The sequence below is a fragment of the Mytilus edulis genome, chromosome 1, assembly GCF_963676685.1.
Source record: "Mytilus edulis chromosome 1, xbMytEdul2.2, whole genome shotgun sequence".
Lineage (NCBI taxonomy): Eukaryota > Metazoa > Mollusca > Bivalvia > Mytilida > Mytilidae > Mytilus > Mytilus edulis.
This window is the reverse complement of record NC_092344.1, coordinates 77,774,314-77,797,039: the sequence shown is the minus strand read 5'-3', so window position 1 is coordinate 77,797,039 and position 22,726 is coordinate 77,774,314. Positions and strand designations below refer to the sequence as shown.

Here is a 22,726-nt window from a genome sequence, read left to right as displayed (position 1 = left end):
GTTTTGAATGTATATTTAAACCCGTTTGCCAACTTCAGGACGACACATTTTCATATAGGATATATTTTGTTACTAGGAAAGGGTGTTTTCTTTACATACGAATTGCAAAATTTCCTACAATGTATCGTGCAATAATGGTTTAAATGCATCATTCTGTCAGTGAATAAACATGGTATATTTTAAGAAGCAGGATGTTGCTTCCAAGAAGCGATTTGCAAAAACATGAAAACATGAAAACAATATCTGCAGAGTAACTTCCCTGCTAAACTTACTTTATAAGGTTTCAGCTCTGGAGTCCCCAGTGAAGACATTAGAATTTTTAGGTACAAACATTGGATGTACAACGTTACAAAATGAAACAAAAAGTTTCAATCTGTATCACAGCTTGACTAAAAGACGCGTATCTACTTATGCTCAACTCCATAAACATACAATTCAGTTATTGAAAAAGTCGCACTTTTTAGCGTATGATTTTCCAAATTCTTTTTTTTTTCGCATAATAAAGAAATTACGTTAAAATACACAGAGTTGACATTTATTCAACTTTGACAACCGATTGTTTGGTAGTCCAACAATGCGTACTGAAAATATAAACATGGTTATATACTTGGTTAAAAAAAATGATTAAAAAACACCTTTTTACGCGATTAACAATAAAATGAGATATGGGGCTAACCTCATTCAGACAGCAACCCAGTGACAAAAATAATCAAAGGGACTGTACATGTACGTATGACGGTATTGTAGCAAACAACTGAGGGAATGCAGTTAGACAAACAATATGTAGGTAAGTTGTCTTTTAGAAATTGAAATTAAAGTTAAGTTAAGTTACATATTGTAAATCAATTTTTCATCTCCGGCTGTGAGACTTGAACACGGGATCTGTGTGATGACAGTCGATTCATGTTACCTCTGCTCCACATAGACCAATGATCAAACTGTTTAAAATTAAGTACTTAACTCTACTGTTGATGAAAGGAGAAAAAAAGTACATCACATAGCTTCTTTCCTTTTAAGAAGTTATCTTGTAGTGCTATTCCCTTGATTGGAAGCAAATAAAGGAGCTAATAGTCTGTGTACTTTTCTTGCTTGTAAATACTGGACATGATCATTTAGCCTTTTTGTTTTCTATCCATTCTTTTCGATTTTTCAGTCCGGCCATACTGATACTGTCTTTCACTTCTGATATTTGTATAAAGCGAATACATGAATTAATGAAGTATGCACTTTGGTCATTTCTTTTAAATTCTTTGAACAACATCTTGGTATCACCTTCATTTTACAGGATGAAATAGAAAACCATATACACAAAGAAAAAAAGACAAGTGAAACAAGGTACTTTCGTTATTAAAATTATTGTTTTATATCGAAAGGATGCGAAGCATCATATATTAAATTTTCCTTCGGTATATAACTGTAATATAGGCCGCTGGACAAGAAACAGCTAATATAAATCGATTGTCAGAGTGCGCTAAAGAATGATTAAATTTAAAGATCTTTAGTGTAATTTATTTAGAAATGGTGTGTTTTTTTAAATGAAAGAAAATGCAGATTTAGACTGAAGAGTTTGGGTGATGGGTTAAAGTGGACGAGGCGAGGGTAGGATTATCCAAGATATACTTGAGGACCTTTTGTTTTGTCATTACGGAAAGTAAGACTTGTTTTGAATGTATATTTAAACCCGTTTGCCAACTTCAGGACGACACATTTTCATATAGGATATATTTTGTTACTAGGAAAGGGTGTTTTCTTTACATACGAATTGCAAAATTTCCTACAATGTATCGTGCAATAATGGTTTAAATGCATCATTCTGTCAGTGAATAAACATGGTATATTTTAAGAAGCAGGATGTTGCTTCCAAGAAGCGATTTGCAAAAACATGAAAACATGAAAACAATATCTGCAGAGTAACTTCCCTGCTAAACTTACTTTATAAGGTTTCAGCTCTGGAGTCCCCAGTGAAGACATTAGAATTTTTAGGTACAAACATTGGATGTACAACGTTACAAAATGAAACAAAAAGTTTCAATCTGTATCACAGCTTGACTAAAAGACGCGTATCTACTTATGCTCAACTCCATAAACATACAATTCAGTTATTGAAAAAGTCGCACTTTTTAGCGTATGATTTTCCAAATTCTTTTTTTTTTCCGCATAATAAAGAAATTACGTTAAAATACACAGAGTTGACATTTATTCAACTTTGACAACCGATTGTTTGGTAGTCCAACAATGCGTACTGAAAATATAAACATGGTTATATACTTGGTTAAAAAAAATGATTAAAAAACACCTTTTACGCGATTAACAATAAAATGAGATATGGGGCTAACCTCATTCAGACAGCAACCCAGTGACAAAAATAATCAAAGGGACTGTACATGTACGTATGACGGTATTGTAGCAAACAACTGAGGGAATGCAGTTAGACAAACAATATGTAGGTAAGTTGTCTTTTAGAAATTGAAATTAAAGTTAAGTTAAGTTACATATTGTAAATCAATTTTTCATCTCCGGCTGTGAGACTTGAACACGGGATCTGTGTGATGACAGTCGATTCATGTTACCTCTGCTCCACATAGACCAATGATCAAACTGTTTAAAATTAAGTACTTAACTCTACTGTTGATGAAAGGAGAAAAAAAGTACATCACATAGCTTCTTTCCTTTTAAGAAGTTATCTTGTAGTGCTATTCCCTTGATTGGAAGCAAATAAAGGAGCTAATAGTCTGTGTACTTTTCTTGCTTGTAAATACTGGACATGATCATTTAGCCTTTTTGTTTTCTATCCATTCTTTTCGATTTTTCAGTCCGGCCATACTGATACTGTCTTTCACTTCTGATATTTGTATAAAGCGAATACATGAATTAATGAAGTATGCACTTTGGTCATTTCTTTTAAATTCTTTGAACAACATCTTGGTATCACCTTCATTTTACAGGATGAAATAGAAAACCATATACACAAAGAAAAAAAGACAAGTGAAACAAGGTACTTTCGTTATTAAAATTATTGTTTTATATCGAAAGGATTCGAAGCATCATATATTAAATTTTCCTTCGGTATATAACTGTAATATAGGCAGCTGAATAATTAAAAACAAGAGACCAAAAGACATAGGACTATTAGGAGTTAACAATAATGTACAGAGGACCTGATGGCATTCAACAATTAGCAAAACCCATACTGCATAATAAGCCATAAAAAGTTTCAATTTGTGTAAAAATGCCCTTCATATTTTCCCAAAAGAATGAATCTGTTCTACATTCTAATTAAAATATGATTTTCTGATTTACGATCAGGCGAGCAAGCGAGTTAATATTGATCGAAATTTCAATCAGAATGTCTTTCATATTAATCTAAACGTTTACAATACTGTTTAATTACAATGGCAAGATACTGCTTATTTCAAAATTCTCAAGTTAATCATCTCTGGTGGTAAAAAAAATGAATTCACATGTTATCCGTATGCCTGAGAATGGTACCTTCAAAATCGCTCGCGTTGTCCATATGATTGTTGTTAACAGCTACTTGGGCATGTGATCTCTGGCTGCTTGATAAATTGTCGCACATTTTAGGATCTAATTTGTATGGCAAAGTTTTGTTTGGTGATATATCACAAGATGCATCGTAAGACGGAGTAGAACTGTAATATATGGCAGGTTTTGTTTTTTGAAGATTTGCAACGGAAAGTTCACCACTGACTTCGCCATTTGAAATATCACAAATTCCACATGAAAGAAGAAGAGAAACGATTACTATCACACAACATAACGAAACCACTGATAATGTTATTATGTTTGTCGTAACGAAGTTTTCTGGTATGGCATCCTGAGTGGCACTATCTGAAATAGAAGTAAAAGAAAAATGCAAAAATATTCAGAATTAGCTTAGTTGTTTCATTTTATAAAGGCTCAAGAATTTTCAAGTTACTTGAAAAATTAAAAGAACCTATATGCTGGTGACCATTGCCAAATATGTGCTTAAAATAGAACCAGTCGTTTTCTTTAGTTATATTTCCGCTGGTGTTTAAAATTCACGTCACCTTTTATGTATAGACAATAACTGTTAAGTGTCTTTAAATATCAGCTGCATTTGTACGAGGCTAAGAAACCGGTGTAATGCGAACAGCAAACGGATGCTGTTCCACATCTGGCACCTGTCCTGTTTAACATGAGAAGTACAAATTTGATGTAAGAAAACATGACGGAAGAATAAATAATGCTGTTCCACATCTGGCACCTGTCCTGTTTAACATGAGAAGTACAAATTTGATGTAAGAAAACATGACGGAAGAATAAATAATCTCTTCACAGAGCGGAAGTGGATCGTAACCCTTGGCTAGCGAAGATGCTTATAAATAAGTATGTTTTATATACATTGTAAGACGCTGTTGCTATATGGAATATGAATAGATAAACAAAACTGCAACACTTAACATAAAACAATAGAAAGAAAAGAAGCAGCAGCTACAATTCTAATTTGTAATTGTTAATCAATAAAGTCTCGTTATCAAGTTATATGTATTACCTGCCGTAGACCGGCACACCACATTTCCAAATTGGATTACAGATGTACCTATAGAAATTATTTTTCCAAACTGCATAATGGCATATTCCTTTTATAGTTGCTGAAAGTAAACAAAAAATGATCGAATCAAATGATAATACTTTCTTAACAAATTCTAAACATTTAATTACTCTTGTTCCGATCGTTAACCTAGTAAATTATACACAATACTTTATTATTGTCTGACCCAATAATGACTTGAGGGAAAGGTCACAAGACTACACCGACCAAAATCCCAAATCCAAACGCACAACACCAACACCAACACCTGACTTATCAGAAGAACCAACCACCAACACACGATTTCTCAAAAGAACCAACCACCAAACTCCTAACTTCTCAGAAGAACCAAACATCAAACTCCCAACTTCTCAGAAGAAAAAGAAAAAGACATGCAAATAAAGTTAAACAACAACGTAAAACATTTACTGCAGGTTGCAGATATATTGACTGTATTTCAAAATTGCATTAGTGTCCTTACATACAAGTTAATAATTTGGTCTGCAAAATGCTCCATGAAAGCACTTTACTGATTTTTAGCAATCAAACCTGGGCTTCAAAGGAGTAGGTATGGTAAGGGCCGATTATGGCCTCAAATTTCAAGTTCATCTGACGAAAGATTTTAGACACTTTTTAAACACTGATGTGTCTATTTCAGTTGATTCAATTAGTTCATGTGAAGGATTTTTTTTATCGATTTAGTCATTAAAAACGCTCCGATTCAAGCTTAAATATGATAAATCTATCAAACATGCCAAAAAATGTCACTTTTCAGATGTTTTTTGTCCAAAATGAAAGTGGTCGCATCCGTGTTCATCCTCAACCTTTATATATGTTATGTATTATCATCAAATACAACTTACATTTCAATATTAAGAATGAACACAAATGCGGCCACTTTCATTTAAGACGGAAACCGTCAAAAATTTAACTAAAATGCTAAATTTGTGAAGATTTCAGTAATTTGGCATGACTTAAGGATACTAGTACCCGATATATGTGCATTGTATTGTCAAAAACAGCCCACATTTATGTAGCAGAAGCATTCTTCTTTCCAATAAATAACTAACAGTTTACATTTTAACATTTTTGTAAAACTGCTATATTTTGGAGCCAAAAAGGGGTCTTACTGAACCTACTCATTTACTGTGCATGAGACTGCCTATACTTTAGGAGAATTTTGAACCAAATATGTTTACCAAATAATTACAAGAAATTATTGTGCAATAGTATAAAACATTTGAAAATTCTCTTAACACAAGCAATCTTGATTCTAAAGATATATTTAAAGAATAAGTCCGCTTCGATTTATAAGAAAGAATGGTCAACAGAAACCTTGTATAAACAATAATTCACGAGAATTTTAGTAACAAACAATTGCAAAATCCTTTATCACTAAATATAAATGCATGTTTTTAACAAGAGTTACACATGTCACTAGTGGAACACAAACTGCTGACCCTTGCGGAGCACCTGAGTATTGAGACTGTTGTTTTTCCTATCGTCCCTTTTTTATTGTTTTTATTGTTTTTATTGTTTTTATACCCTCCTTTTTAGCTCACCTGGCCCGAAAGGCCAAGTGAGCTTTTCTCATCACTTGGCGCCCATCGTCCGTCGTCGGCGTTAAATTTTTACATTTTGAACTTCTTCTAGAGAACCACTGAATGGAATGTAACCAAACATGGCATGAATGTTCCTTTTGAGGTGCTGGCCAAGTGGTGTTACTTTGTAGCCGATCCATCATCCAAGATGGCCGCCAGTGGGGGACTTAGTTTTACATAGGACCCAATGGGAAATACATACAAATGTCCTCTTCTAGAGAACCACTGAATGAAATGAAGTCAAACAAAGCATGAATGTTCCTTATGAGATGCTGACCAAGAGTTGTTACTTTGTCTCCAATCCAACATCCAAGATGGCCACCAGATGTCACCAATCCAACGTCCAAGATGGCCGCCAGTGGGGGAGGGGGCCTTAGTTTAACATAGGATTCCATGGGAAATACATACAAACTTCTTCTTTTAGAGAACCACTGAATGGAATGAAACCAAACATAGCATGAATGTTTCTGATGATATGCTGACCAAGTGTTGTTACTTTGTCGCCAATCCAACGTTCAAGATGGCCGCCAGGGGGGGGGGGGGGGGTAGTTTAAAATAGGACCCTATGGGAAATACTTACAAATTTCATCTTTTAGAGAACCACTGAACTGAATGAAACCAAACATAGCATACATGTTCCTTTCCTAATGAGGTGCTGGCCAAGTGTTGTAGCCAATTTTTTTTTTTATATGATTTCAAAAACCCACCACCAAACGGTGTATTTCGGATTTTGCTATATACACGGGTCACAATCGCAGGGTTGACACTACTAAATTCAATCATTTTCAAATTGATCCCAATTGTAGAATTTAAATCAGTAATACTTTCTAAGATGGCAATACGAATACTTAAATTCTGGACTTTCTGAAAAAAGGCGTATAGGTACAGTTTTCAATTTGTTAGCGGGCATGACGTAAAACTTTACATGATTTATAACTAATATACAGTGGAGATCACTTCTTACCTCTCATTAGAACTGTCAGAATAATCTGTCATAGAACTGTTCTAACCTGTCCTAGAACAGTTCTACCTAGAACTGTTCTACCCTAGAACTGTTCGAAGTAGAACTGTCAGAATCAGTTCTAGGTAGAACTGACTATATCAATTCTAGGTAGAACTGTCAGGATTAGTTCTAGGGTAGAACTGTCTAAAAGTGTTCTAGGTAGAACTGTCCAAATCAGTTCTAACCGTAGAACTGTCAGCAGAACTGACTAAATAACCGTAGAACAGTTTTATATGACGTCACTGCAGTAAGAGCACTTTAGAATTTAGAAGCAAAAAAAATCAGTTCCACTTACTGTACTATATAATAGCAGATTTCCTATATGTTTTACTGATCAAACGTTACATGTACAAATATCGAAGTGGATAGAAGGTTATCCAACTCATCGGAGAAATATTTTTATAAGATTGCAAATGAAACATCATCGTTCCCCGTTTTTAACAGTCTCTTCCTAAATATGAAGCCACATGATAAAGTGTAAATATGTTCAGTTTTGGTTGATGCGGTCAAATAGTTTTGTTAAAACGACTAAGTTTGATATATTGAAACTACTGAAATTTGTTTACGATTCAATATTTTGAATAAAAAGAGGACATGCTGGTACTCTAGATTGATGTGATTTTATTTTTTTTTGTAATCAATGTGTTTCAATATTGCTGTCATTTGAATTATACCATTCATCGTGATATGTAACTATAAGTGATTTACTATGCGGCTATTTATATATATTAAGATTTACATAATAAAGTGTAAATATGGTCAGTTTTGGTTGACGCTGTCACATATGGTCAGTTTTGGTTGATGATGTCAAATATGGTCAGTTTTGGTTGATGCAGACAAATAATTTTGTTATATGAGTCAGTCTGAGATGTCAAAACTACTGAAATTAGTTTACGATTCAAAATTTTGAATAAAAAGAGGAAATGTTGGCACTATAAACTGATGCGAGCATAATTTTGTAGTCATTGTTTTCCAATATTGCTTTCATTTATAATAAACAATCCATCCTGATATAAAAATATAAGTGATTTACTTTGCAGCTATCAAGATTTGCATCATATACATAATAAAGCGCGAATATGGTCAGTTTTGGTTGATGCGGACAAATGATTTTGTTATACCAGTCAGTCTGAGGTATGAAAACTGCTGATATTTGTTTATGATGCAATATTTTGAATAAAAAGAGGACATGCTGGCACTCTAAATTGATGCAAACGAAATTAGGTAGCATTGTGTTCCAATATTTCTATCATTGGTATTGTACAATCCATCCTTACATAAAATATTACAGATTTACTATGAGACTATAAGAGTTACATAAATAAGAGAAAATAAGATCAGTTTTGGTTGATGCGGTCAAATATGGTCAGTTTTGGTTGATGCTGTCAAATATAGTCAGTTTTGATTTACTATGAGATTATAAGAGTTACATAAAAAAGAGCAAATATGGTCAGTTTTGGTTGATGCGGTCAAATATGGTCAGTTTTGGTTGATGCTGTCAAATATGGTCAGTTTTGATTGATGCAGACAAATAATTTTGTTACATGAGTCAGTCTATGGGCGTCAAGTTGGTTACCTATTCCCTATTCCCTATTCGTTACCTATTCCCTATTCCCTATTCGTTGCCTATTCGTTACCTATTCCCTATTCCCTATTCGTTACCTATTCGTTACCTATTCCCTATTCCCTATTCGTTACCTATTCGTTACCTATTCCCTATTCCCTATTCGTTGCCTATTCGTTACCTATTCCCTATTCCCTATTCGTTACCTATTCGTTACCTATTCCCTATTCCCTATTCGTTACCTATTCGTTACTTATTTGATTTTTAATATCCTTCCCCCTTTTTAATTATGGCATGGAATAGTTTAATATGGCTGCCGTTACCATGGAAACGGCACAATTGTGAAAAAAATGAGCTTTTGGTTTTTGGTGAACTGTTTGGATATGCTTCAACTCAGAATCATCATATTTTAAAACAATGTAGGTGCCCACTATATACAGGTGTTGGATGATTTTGGCGATCATTGGAACTACTATGTTGCCATGGAAACTACACCAAAATTTTCAAAATTCTCAAAATGCTCAAAACTTCATGAAACTTCACAGTAATGATGAGCAACATTGGAGTTGGAATTTCCAAAATAGGTCTTGTTACCATGGAAACAATGCAAAAAGGTCAAAAATTTCAAAAATAAGAATTTTCCGCAAACTGGATGAAACTTTACAGGAATGGTAACTGGCATAGGCAGAGTTGGATTTTGAAGTTAGAATTTTCAAAATGGCCGCCGTAACCATGGAAACAGCAAAAATATCAAAAATTCAAAATGTTCAAACTTAATGAAACTTTGCAAAAATGTTACTAGACATCTGTAGATGCTCTCTTTGACTTTGTAATTGTCAAAATGGCTGTCGCTCACCTGGTAATAGGGGGAAGGGGTGCCTTCCGTTATTGATAGCAATTACAAATCTAGTTGTTAATAGTCTTACATATGGTAATAGTTCTGAATTGGTTGAGGTAAAATGATCTTTTTATGACCTATTTATATGTGTTTGTGCTCAACCGATCCTTTTACTTCATGTTCGATACGCATTTGTTCCTTACTTGTTTTTTATACGTTCTACCTTTTAACTGCTTTATGTCCGTATGGTTGAAGATGGATTTTGGTTCGACGGGATGAAATCACCGTGTTACCGCTTGCGTAAAAACGAAGATGTGGTATGATTGCCAATGAGACAACACTCCACATTAGACCAAAATGACACAGAAATTATCAACTATAGTTCACTGTACGGCCTTCAACAATGAGCATAGCCCAAACCGTGTAGTCACCTATAAAAGGCCCAGACATGACAACCTCATACAATTCAAACAACAAAACTGACGGCCGTATTTCATATACAAAAAAATAAACGGAAATATGTAACACAAAAACAAACGATAACTACTTAATTTCAGGCTCTTGTCTAGGGACAGGCACATACTTACATAATGTGGTAGAGTTAAACATGTAAGCAGGGTGTACATCGTTTCGGAGCATGCTATTACCTTGTTTAATTCGTTCCATCACTCGCTTATAATTCGCTTATAATACGTGTATCTTACTTTGCACCTTTTAAAACATGATTTTCAATTGTTTTGTTGTCTCTGGTGGAAGATTTGGGCTCTTAGAGGTGATATAACTCTATAAGTGCATTTGTATCCGTTCCAGCGGTCGGATAATACCCTGTTAAATATTCGTTACTATTTCGCTTTTAAAAAGTTTGTTGTACGTTGCACCTTTTAGAAAAGGATTTCCAATTGTGTTCATATCTCTGGTGGTAATAATGTGTTCTTATAGATGATATACCCCTATAAGCGCATATGTACTCGTTCCAGCGATCGGTTAATACCCTGTTACCTATTCGTTACCTATTCGTTACCTATTCACTTATAGTACGTTTGTTGTACGTTGCACCTTTTAGAAAAGAATTTTCAATTAAATTCATATCTCTGATGGTAACAATGTGTTCTTAGAGATGAAATGACCCCATTAGAGCGCATGTACCCGTTCCAGCGCTCGGTAAATAACCAGTTACCTATTCGTTACTTATTCGCTTTTAATGCGCGGGGTATACGGTGCACCTTGAAATAAATCGTTTTTTAATTGTGTTCAGGTCTCTGGTGGTAAGAATGTGTTCTTAGAGATGAAATGACCCTATTAGCGCGCATGTACCCGTTCCAGCGCTCGGTTAATACCCTGTTACCTATTCGTTACCTATTCGTTACCTATTCGCTTATAATACATTTTTTTATACGTTGCACCTGTTAGAAAAGGATTTTCAATTATGTCCAGGTCTCAGACGGTAACAATGTGTTCTTAGAGATGAAATGACCCCATTAGAGCGCATGTACCCGTTCCAGCGCTCGGTAAATAACCTGTTACCTATTCATTACCCATTCGCTTTTAATGCGCGGGGTATACGCTGCAACTTGAAATAAATCGTGTTTTAATTGTGTTCATGTCTCAGGTGGTAACAATGTGTTCTTAGAGATGAAATGACCCCATTAGAGCGCATGTACCCGTTCCAGCGCTCGGTAAATAACCTGTTACCTATTCGTTACCTATTCGCTTTTAATGCGCGGGGTATACGGTGCACCTTGAAATAAATCGTTTTTTAATTGTGTTCAGGTCTCTGGTGGTAAGAATGTGTTCTTAGAGATGAAATGACCCTATTAGCGCGCATGTACCCGTTCCAGCGCTCGGTTAATACCCTGTTACCTATTCGTTACCTATTCGTTACCTATTCGCTTATAATACATTTTTTTATACGTTTCACCTGTTAGAAAAGGATTTTCAATTATGTCCAGGTCTCAGACGGTAACAATGTGTTCTTAGAGATGAAATGACCCCATTAGAGCGCATGTACCCGTTCCAGCGCTCGGTAAATAACCTGTTACCTATTCATTACCCATTCGCTTTTAATGCGCGGGGTATACGCTGCAACTTGAAATAAATCGTGTTTTAATTGTGTTCATGTCTCAGGTGGTAACAATGTGTTCTTAGAGATGAAATGACCCCATTAGAGCGCATGTACCCGTTCCAGCGCTCGGTAAATAACCTGTTACCTATTTGTTACCTATTCGCTTTTAATGCACGGGGTATACGCTGGACCTTGAAATAAATCGTTTTTTAATTGTGTTCAGGTCTGGTGGTAACAATGTGTTCTTAGAGATGAAATGACCCCATTAGAGCGCATGTACCCGTTCCAGCGCTCGGTAAATAACCTGTTACCTATTCGTTACTTATTCGCTTTTAATGCGCGGGGTATACGGTGCACCTTGAAATAAATCGTTTTTTAATTGTGTTCAGGTCTCTGGTGGTAAGAATGTGTTCTTAGAGATGAAATGACCCTATTAGCGCGCATGTACCCGTTCCAGCGCTCGGTTAATTCCCTGTTACCTATTCGTTACCTATTCGTTACCTATTCGCTTATAATACATTTTTTTTATACGTTTCACCTGTTAGAAAAGGATTTTCAATTATGTCCATGTCTCAGGTGGCAACAATGTGTTCTTAGAGATGAAATGACCCCATTAGAGCGGATGTACCCGTTCCAGCGCTCGGTAAATAACCTATTACCTATTCGTTACCTATTCGCTTTTAATGCGCGGGGTATACGCTGCACCTTAAAATAAATCGTGTTTTAATTGTGTTCATGTCTGGTAGTAACAATGTGTTCTTAGAGATGAAATGACCCCATTAGAGCGCATGTACCCGTTCCAGCGCTCGATAAATAACCTGTTACCTATTCGTTACTTATTCGCTTTTAATGCGCGGGGTATACAGTGCACCTTGAAATAAATCGTTTTTTAATTGTGTTCAGGTCTCTGGTGGTAAGAATGTGTTCTTAGAGATGAAATGACCCTATTAGCGCGCATGTACCCGTTCCAGCGCTCGGTTAATACCCTGTTACATATTCGTTACCTATTCGTTACCTATTCGTTACCTATTCGCTTATAATACATTTTTTTATACGTTTCACCTGTTAGAAAAGGATTTTCAATTATGTCCATGTCTCAGGTGGTAACAATGTGTTCTTAGAGATGAAATTACCCTATTAGCGCTCATGTACCTGTTCCAGCGCTCGGTTAATACCCTGTTATCTATTCGTTACCTATTCGCTTATAATACATTTTTTTATACGTTGCACCTGTTAGAAAAGGATTTTTAATTCAGTTCATATCTCTGGTGGTAATAATGTGTTCTTTTAGATGAAATACCCCTATTAGCGCGTATGCACTCGTTCCAGCGCTCGGATAATACCCTGTTACTGATTCGTTCCCTATTCGCTTTTAATGCGCGGGTTATACGCTGCACCTTGAAATAAATCGTTTTTCAATTGTGCCCATGTCTCTGGTGGTAACAATGTGTTCTTAGAGATGACCTGAACACAATTGAAAAAACGATTTATTTCAAGGTGCAACGTATACCTCGTGCATTAAAAGCAAATAAGGAACGAATAAGTAGCAGGGTATTAACTGAGCGCTGGAACGAGTACATACGCGCTAATAGGGATATTTCATCTAAAAGAACACATTATTACCACCAGAGATATGAACTGAATTAAAAATCCTTTTCTAAAAGGTGCAACGTTCAACAAACGTATTATAAGTGAATAGGTAACGAATAGGTAACAGGGTATTTATCGAGCGCTGGAACGGGTACATACGCGCTAATAGGATCATTTCATCTCTAAGAACACATTGTTACCACCAGAGACACGGACACCATTGAAAATCCTTTTTCTGAAAGGTGCAACGTACAACAAACGTATTATAAGTGAATAGGTAACGAATAGGTAACAGGGTATAAAGCGAGCGCTGGAACGGGTACATGCGTGCTAATAGAGTCATTTCATCTCTAAGAACACGTTGTTACCACAAAAGACATGGAGACAATTAAAAATCCTTTTCTAAAAGGTGCAACATACAACAAACGTATTATAAGTGAATAGGTAACGAATAGGTAACAGGGTATTAAGCGAGCGCTGGAACGGGTTCATGCGCTCTAATAGGGTCATTTCATCTCTAAGAACACATTGTTACCACCAGAGACATGAACACAATTAAAACAAGAGGCTCTCAAGAGCCTGAATCGCTCACCTGAATTTTTTTGGTTTAATCTCTCATCAATGATTATTTTGGCTTTTCAATTTATTTGAATGTTCTTTGAATCGTCCTATTTTCTTCAAAAGCAAAAAAAAAATCATTTTCTCCTATGTTCTATTTTAGCCATAGGAGCTATGTTTCTTGACATACAAGGAAATGAAATATAAAATTTATACTAGATACTCTGAAACTCTGAAACTCATTTAGCCTAAGTTTGGCTGAAATTGATACAGCAGTTTCATAAGAGAAGATTTTTTAAAGTAAGTCAACATGATGAACAAATTGTGAAAAAAGTCTTTAAAGGGCAATAACTCCTAAAGAGGTCAATTGACAATTTTGGTCAAATTGACTTATTTGTAGATCTTACTTTGCTGATCATATTTGCTGTTTACAGTTTATCTTTATCTATAATAATATTCAAGATAATGACCAAAAACTGCAAAATTTCCTTAAAATTACCAATTAAGTGGCAGCAACCCAACAATTGGATGTTTGATTCATCTGAAAATTTCAGGGCTGATAGATATTGACCTAATGAACATTTTTACTCCATGTCAGATTTGCTCTTAATGCTTTTGTTTTTGAGATATAAGCCAAAAACTGCATTTGACCCCTATGTTCTATTTTAAGTAACGGTGGCCATGTTTTTTGACGGATCAAAAATCAAAGCACACACATTGTGCAGGATAATCTAAGGAACAACCATGCTAAGTTTTAACCAAATCCATTCAGTAGTTTCAGAGGAGAAGAATTTTTAAAGTTAGCAAATATGATGAACAAATTGTGAAAAATTGTCATTAAAGGACAATAACCCCTTAAGGGGTCAATTGACAATTTTGGTCATATTAACTTATTTGTAGATCTTACTTTGCTGATCTTTTTTGCTGTTTACAGTTTATCTTTATCTATAATAATATTCAAGATAATGACCAAAAACTGCAAAATTTCCTTAAAATTACCAATTAAGTGGCAGCAACCCAACAATGGTTTGTTTGATTCATCTGAAAATTTCAGGGCTGATAGATCTTGACCTAATGAACATTTTTACTCCATGTCAGATTTGCTCTAAATGCTTTCGTTTTTGAGATATAAGCCAAAAACTGCATTTGACCCCTATGTTCTATTTTAAGTAACGGCAGCCATGTTTTTTGACGGATCAAAAATCAAAGCACACACTTTGTGCAGGATAATCTAAGGAACAATCATGCTAAGTTTTAACCAAATCCATTCAGTAGTTTCAGAGGAGAAGATTTTTTAAAGTTAGCAAATATGATGAACAAATTGTGAAAAATTGTCATTAAAGGACAATAACCCCTTAAGGGGTCAATTGACAATTTTGGTCATATTAACTTATTTGTAGATCTTACTTTGCTGATCTTTTTTGCTGTTTACAGTTTATCTTTATCTATAATAATATTCAAGATAATGACCAAAAACTGCAAAATTTCCTAAAAATTACCAATTAAGTGGCAGCAACCCAACAATGGTTTGTTTGATTCATCTGAAAATTTCAGGGCTGATAGATCTTGACCTAATGAACATTTTCACCCCATGTCAGATTTGCTCTAAATGCTTTCGTTTTTGAGATATAAGCCAAAAACTGCATTTGACCCCTATGTTCTATTTTAAGTAACGGCGGCCATGTTTTTTGACGGATCAAAAATCGAAGCGCACATTTTGTGCAGGATATACTAAGGAACAATCATGTTAAGTTTCATTCAAATCCATTCAGTAGTTTCAGAGGAGAAGATGTTTGAAAAATTGTTAACGACGACAGACGACGACGACGACGACGACGACGACGTCGACGACGACGACGACGACGACGGACGCCAAGTGATGAGAAAAGCTCACATGGCCTTTTAGGCCAGGTGAGCTAAAAACGAGTTATTTCAAGGTGCAACGTATACCTCGTGCATTAAAAGCAAATAAGGAACGAATAAGTAGCAGGGTATTAACTGAGCGCTGGAACGAGTACATACGCGCTAATAGTGGTATTTCATCTAAAAGAACACATTATTACCACCAGAGATATGAACTGAATTAAAAATCCTTTTCTAAAAGGTGCAACGTACAACAAACGTATTATAAGTGAATAGGTAACGAATAGGTAACAGGGTATTTATCGAGCGCTGGAACGGGTACATACGCGCTAATAGGATCATTTCATCTCTAAGAACACATTGTTACCACCAGAGACACGGACACCATTGAAAATCCTTTTTCTGAAAGGTGCAACGTACAACAAACGTATTATAAGTGAATAGGTAACGAATAGGTAACAGGGTATAAAGCGAGCGCTGGAACGGGTACATGCGTGCTAATAGAGTCATTTCATCTCTAAGAACACATTGTTACCACCAGAGACATGGGCACAATTGAAAAACGATTTATTTCAAGGTGCAGCGTATAACCCGCGCATTTAAAGCGAATAGGGAACGAATCAGTAACAGGGTATTATCCGAGCGCTGGAACGAGTGCATACGCGCTAATAGGGGTATTTTATCTAAAAGAACACATTATTACCATCAGAGATATGAACTGAATTAAAAATCCTTTTCTAACAGGTGCAACGTATAAAAAAATGTATTATAAGCGAATAGGTAACGAATAGGTAACAGGGTATTTACCGAGCGCTGGAACGGGTACATGCGCTCTAATGGGGTCATTTCATCTCTAAGAACACATTGTTACCGTCTGAGACCTGGACATAATTGAAAATCAGGTGAAACGTATAAAAAAATGTATTATAAGCGAATAGGTAACGAATAGGTAACGAATAGGTTACAGGGTTTTAACCGAGCGCTGGAACGGGTACATGCGCGCTAATAGGGTAATTTCATATCTAAGAACACATTCTTACCACCAGAGACCTGAACACAATTAAAAAACGATTTATTTCAAGGTGCACCGTATACCCCGCGCATTAAAAGCGAATAAGTAACGAATAGGTAACAGGTTATTTACCGAGCGCTGGAACGGGTACATGCGCTCTAATGGGGTCATTTCATCAGGCTAAGAACACATTGTTACTACCAGACATGAACACAATTAAAACACGATTTATTTTAAGGTGCAGCGTATACCCCGCGCATTAAAAGCGAATAGGTAACGAATAGGTAACAGGTTATTTACCGAGCGCTGGAACGGGTACATGCGCTCTAATGGGGTCATTTCATCTCTAAGAACACATTGTTACCACCTGAGACATGGACATAATTGAAAATCCTTTTCTAACAGGTGAAACGTATAAAAAAATGTATAATAAGCGAATAGGTAACGAATAGGTAACGAATAGGTAACAGGGTATTAACCGAGCGCTGGAACGGGTACATGCGCGCTAATAGGGTCATTTCATCTCTAAGAACACATTCTTACCACCAGAGACCTGAACACAATTAAAAAACGATTTATTTCAAGGTGCACCGTATACCCCGCGCATTAAAAGCGAATAAGTAACGAATAGGTAACAGGTTATTTACCGAGCGCTGGAACGGGTACATGCGCTCTAATGGGGTCATTTCATCTCTAAGAACACATTGTTACCACCAGACCTGAACACAATTAAAAAACGATTTATATCAAGGTGCAGCGTATACCCCGCGCATTAAAAGCGAATAGGTAACGAATAGGTAACAAGATTATTTACCGAGCACTGGAACGGGTACATGAGCGCTAATAGGGTAATTTCATCTCTAAGAACACATTGTTACCACCTGAGACATGGACATAATTGAAAATCCTTTTCTAACAGGTGAAACGTATAAAAAAATGTATTATAAGCGAATAGGTAACGAATAGGTAACGAATGGATAACAGGGTATTAACCGAGCGCTGGAACGGGTACATGCGCGCTAATAGGGTCATTTCATCTCTAAGAACACATTCTTACCACCAGAGACCTGAACACAATTAAAAAACGATTTATTTCAAGGTGCACCGTATACCCCGCGCATTAAAAGCGAATAGGTAATGAATAGGTAACAGGTTATTTACCGAGCGCTGGAACGGGTACATGCGCTCTAATGGGGTCATTTCATCTCTAAGAACACATTGTTACCGTCTGAGACCTGGACATAATTGAAAATCCTTTTCTAACAGGTGCAACGTATAAAAAAATGTATTATAAGCGAATAGGTAACGAATAGGTAACGAATAGGTAACAGGGTATTAACCGAGCGCTGGAACGGGTACATGCGCGCTAATAGGGTCATTTCATCTCTAAGAACACATTCTTACCACCAGAGACCTGAACACAATTAAAAAACGATTTATTTCAAGGTGCACCGTATACCCCGCGCATTAAAAGCGAATAAGTAACGAATAGGTAACAGGTTATTTACCGAGCGCTGGAACGGGTACATGCGCTCTAATGGGGTCATTTAATCTCTAAGAACACATTGTTACCATCAGAGATATGAATTTAATTGAAAATCCTTTTCTAAAAGGTGCAACGTACAACAAACGTACTATAAGTGAATAGGTAACGAATAGGTAACGAATAGGTAACAGGGTATTAACCGATCGCTGGAACGAGAACATATGCGCTTATAGGGGTATTTCATCTATAAGAACACATTATTACCACCAGAGATATGAACACAATTGGAAATCCTTTTCTAAAAGGTGCAACGTACAACAAACTTTTTAAAAGCGAAATAGTAACGAATATTTAACAGGGTATTATCCGACCGCTGGAACGGATACAAATGCACTTATAGAGTTATATCACCTCTAAGAGCCCAAATCTTCCACCAGAGACAACAAAACAATTGAAAATCATGTTTTAAAAGGTGCAAAGTAAGATACACGTATTATAAGCGAATTATAAGCGAGTGATGGAACGAATTAAACAAGGTAATAGCATGCTCCGAAACGATGTACACCCTGCTTACATGTTTAACTCTACCACATTATGTAAGTATGTGCCTGTCCCTAGACAAGAGCCTGAAATTAAGTAGTTATCGTTTGTTTTTGTGTTACATATTTCCGTTTATTTTTTTGTATATGAAATACGGCCGTCAGTTTTGTTGTTTGAATTGTATGAGGTTGTCATGTCTGGGCCTTTTATAGGTGACTACACGGTTTGGGCTATGCTCATTGTTGAAGGCCGTACAGTGAACTATAGTTGATAATTTCTGTGTCATTTTGGTCTAATGTGGAGTGTTGTCTCATTGGCAATAACACGGTGATTTCATCCCGTCGAACCAAGATCCATCTTCAACCATACGGACATAAAGCAGTTAAAAGGTAGAACGTATAAAAACAAGTAAGGAACAAATGCGTATCGAACATGAAGTAAAAGGATCGGTTGAGCACAAACACATATAAATAGGTCATAAAAAGATCATTTTACCTCAACCAATTCAGAACTATTACCATATGTAAGACTATTAACAACTAGATTTGTAATTGCTAGCAATAACGGAAGGCACCCCTTCCTCCTATTACCAGGTGAGCGACAGCCATTTTGACAATTCCAAAGTCAAAGAGAGCATCTACAGATGTCTAGTAACATTTTTGCAAAGTTTCATTAAGTTTGAACATTTTGAATTTTTGATATTTTTGCTGTTTCCATGGTTACGGCGGCCATTTTGAAAATTCTAACTTCAAAATCCAACTCTGCCTATGCCAGTTACCATTCCTGTAAAGTTTCATCCAGTTTGCGGAAAATTCTTATTTTTGAAATTTTTGACCTTTTTGCATTGTTTCCATGGTAACAAGACCTATTTTGGAAATTCCAACTCCAATGTTGCTCATCATTACTGTGAAGTTTCATGAAGTTTTGAGCATTTTTAGAATTTTGAAAATTTTGGTGTAGTTTCCATGGCAACATAGTAGTTCCAATGATCGCCAAAATCATCCAACACCTGTATATAGTGGGCACCTACATTGTTTTAAAATATGACGATTCTGAGTTGAAGCATATCCAAACAGTTCACCAAAAACCAAAAGCTCATTTTTTTTCACAATTGTGCCGTTTCCATGGTAACGGCAGCCATATTAAACTATTCCATGCCATAATTAAAAAGGGGGAAGGATATTAAAAATCAAATAAGTAACGAATAGGTAACGAATAGGGAATAGGGAATAGGTAACGAATAGGTAACGAATAGGGAATAGGGAATAGGTAACGAATAGGCAACGAATAGGGAATAGGGAATAGGTAACGAATAGGTAACGAATAGGGAATAGGGAATAGGTAACGAATAGGTAACGAATAGGGAATAGGGAATAGGTAACGAATAGGCAACGAATAGGGAATAGGGAATAGGTAACGAATAGGGAATAGGGAATAGGTAACCAACTTGACGCCCATAGTCAGTCTGAGGTATGAAAACTACTGATATTTGTTTTCTGATGTGATCTTTTGAATAAAATAGCAAATGCTGGCACTCTCAATTGATGCGAAAAAAACTTGAATTGTGGTCATTGATTTCCAATATTGCAGTTATTTATATACTACAGTCCCTCTTGACCTATATATCAATACATGATGAAGAGCAAATATGGTCAGTTTAGTTTAATTTAAAAACATATTTATTTATAATAGTGGATTGGGAAACAAGTTACTACATTTGGTTAAAGAAGTCAGATAATTTTGTTATGTGAAACGAGCCATCCTGACTCCCGGAATGACAAATGTAAAACAATTCAAATAATAATCCCCCCCCCCCTAATACTAACGGCCTAAGTTATGTACAATAAATGAAAGAAAAACAAATAATTTATGTAACACATCAACAAAAGAAAATCACTAAATTTCAGGCTCCTGAATTGGAACAGGCACATACATGCAGAATATGGCGGGGTTAAACATGTTCTCTTGCCGATTAAAAATCTGAAATAAACCGTAAAAATAGCAAAACACTATATAATATTAATCGCTATTTTGCCAAGCCTTTTTATTTAGACAAAGAGTTCTTAAAATTTATAAATTAATTCTAGCCGTAGAATTTATAAATCAATTTTAGCCGTAGAATTCATAAATCAATTCTAGTCGTAGAATTTATAAATCAATTCTAGCCGTAGAATTTGTATCAATTCTAACCGTAGAACTGTTCTAGAAGTAGAACTGACCAACGATTTGGTCAGTTCTAGGTAGATCTGTCTAAATCTGTTCTAGGGTAGAACTGTCAGGATCAGTTCTAGGTAGAACTGACCAAATCAGTTCTAGGTTAGAACTGTTCTAGCTAGAACTGACTAAAAGGTGTCAGGCTGACAGTTCTACGTATTGTCCTAGAACAGTTCTCCTGACAGATTCTGACAGATTTAATGAGAGGTTAGAAGTGATCTCTACTGTAGGACAATGCTGTTTATTAAAAAGTACTCAATTCCAGGACCTTTTGTTTTCCAAATATTTAATATTGCCAATAATTGATAAGTTCCAGGTCGACGGGTTTAAACAGAAAGAATTTGAAAGCAGAGAAACTGTGCGTCTTATAATCGGCATGACTTTATCAGATGACAATTACAATACTAAAATAAGGCTTACGCATAGTTATATACTTTAATTCAGTCACGACCCCGCGATATCACGGGTGTGTTCTAGTGTAGTCTATATGTATATCAGTTTTGTAGTTTGGAAAGAATTTCATCAAAAGTTCGTTGTATTATGGTGTATCTTTCTCTTTAAACTGTCTAGTGAAGTGTTTGACAAGAAAGTAAACTACCAGAATATAGGTTTATGGGTGCTTGAAATATAATGCATCGTATCAACTACTTGTTGTTTTGTGTTTACAAACATATAGTATTGCAATAATAAAATAGATAATGGGGATAACGGATATGTGCCAAAGAGACAACAACCCGACCAAAGTACAGAAAACAGCTAATAAGACCACCAAGGGGTCCTCAATGCAGCGAGAAAATTCTGCACCCGTAGACGGGATTTAGCTGACACCTAAACAATAACATTAAAAATTAGTTCAAACAAAGGGTCGCCACACTTAACTCCGAAAAATACATATAAACCAAAATTAATAAACAACAAAAGACGAACAAAGACTAGAGGTTCTTGATTAGAGAACCGGTGCAAATATGGATTGGTGTTAAACGTGTTTTGTTAGATCTCAGCCGCCCCAACCCACCTCACCCACCTTTACATCTAGCCAATGTGGACTATGTAATGTTTCGTTACTAATAACGTGTGTTTACCTTTGTTTAAATATGTTGGTAAAATACGTCATTACTAAATTGAATGTCTTTGTGCATTGTATTTTTTTGCATAATTTTACGACTTTCGTGTTGCTCAGTTTTAAGTTTTTTTTGTTGAATTCTGTAGATACTGTTGCTTGTCTTTTGTATTTTGTGCCATGTCTTTTTCATATCTGAACTCTTTTTAACCAAGGTTGCATAAAGATAGGTATGAATAAACGAAAGAGTAAGTGAATGAACAAATAAACAAACAATTTCAAACAAACAAACAAACAAACGAATGAATGAATGAATGTATAAAATAAAGAAAGAAAAAAAAGAAACCTGTACCTCGATTTAAGTACTTCCTCCTTTGTAGAAAATTTCCATTCTATTTCCGGAAGAAAATAAATGTTACCTAGATGAAAATAAAATTGCAACATACATAGGTAAATGCTTACAATCCTAAGTTATCTAAGTATTAATTACTTGACTAACATTATGTACATACACAGGTATGACAAAATTCATGTGTATAGGTAAAAATATAGTAAAGAGGTTTAAATATATATTTTTATCAACGCAATTGTTCAGACTAGAGGCGAGTTGAATGCAAAGTAACCTCTCTTTTAAAACAAAATAATTAGAAATAAGATATAACAAAATAAGTCCTTTTCATCATTTTCTTTCCATATCATGTCCCGGTGCTATAATGAGTTTTGAAACATACACGAGAGTTTACAACAAGGACTAGGATATCG

At 35.5% G+C, this 22,726-nt stretch overlaps 1 long non-coding RNA gene across 1 annotated transcript; it reads right to left on the bottom strand.

Annotated features, from left to right (window-relative positions):
• Positions 1–3,109: 3,109 nt before the first annotated feature.
• On the bottom strand, positions 3,110–22,446 carry LOC139490732 (uncharacterized). Its single transcript, XR_011656380.1, has 3 exons — positions 22,317–22,446; positions 4,535–4,634; positions 3,110–3,849 (listed from the first exon to the last, which is right to left on the bottom strand). It is a non-coding gene; the product is annotated as an uncharacterized lncRNA (long non-coding RNA).
• Between the last annotated feature and the right edge of the window lie 280 nt (positions 22,447–22,726).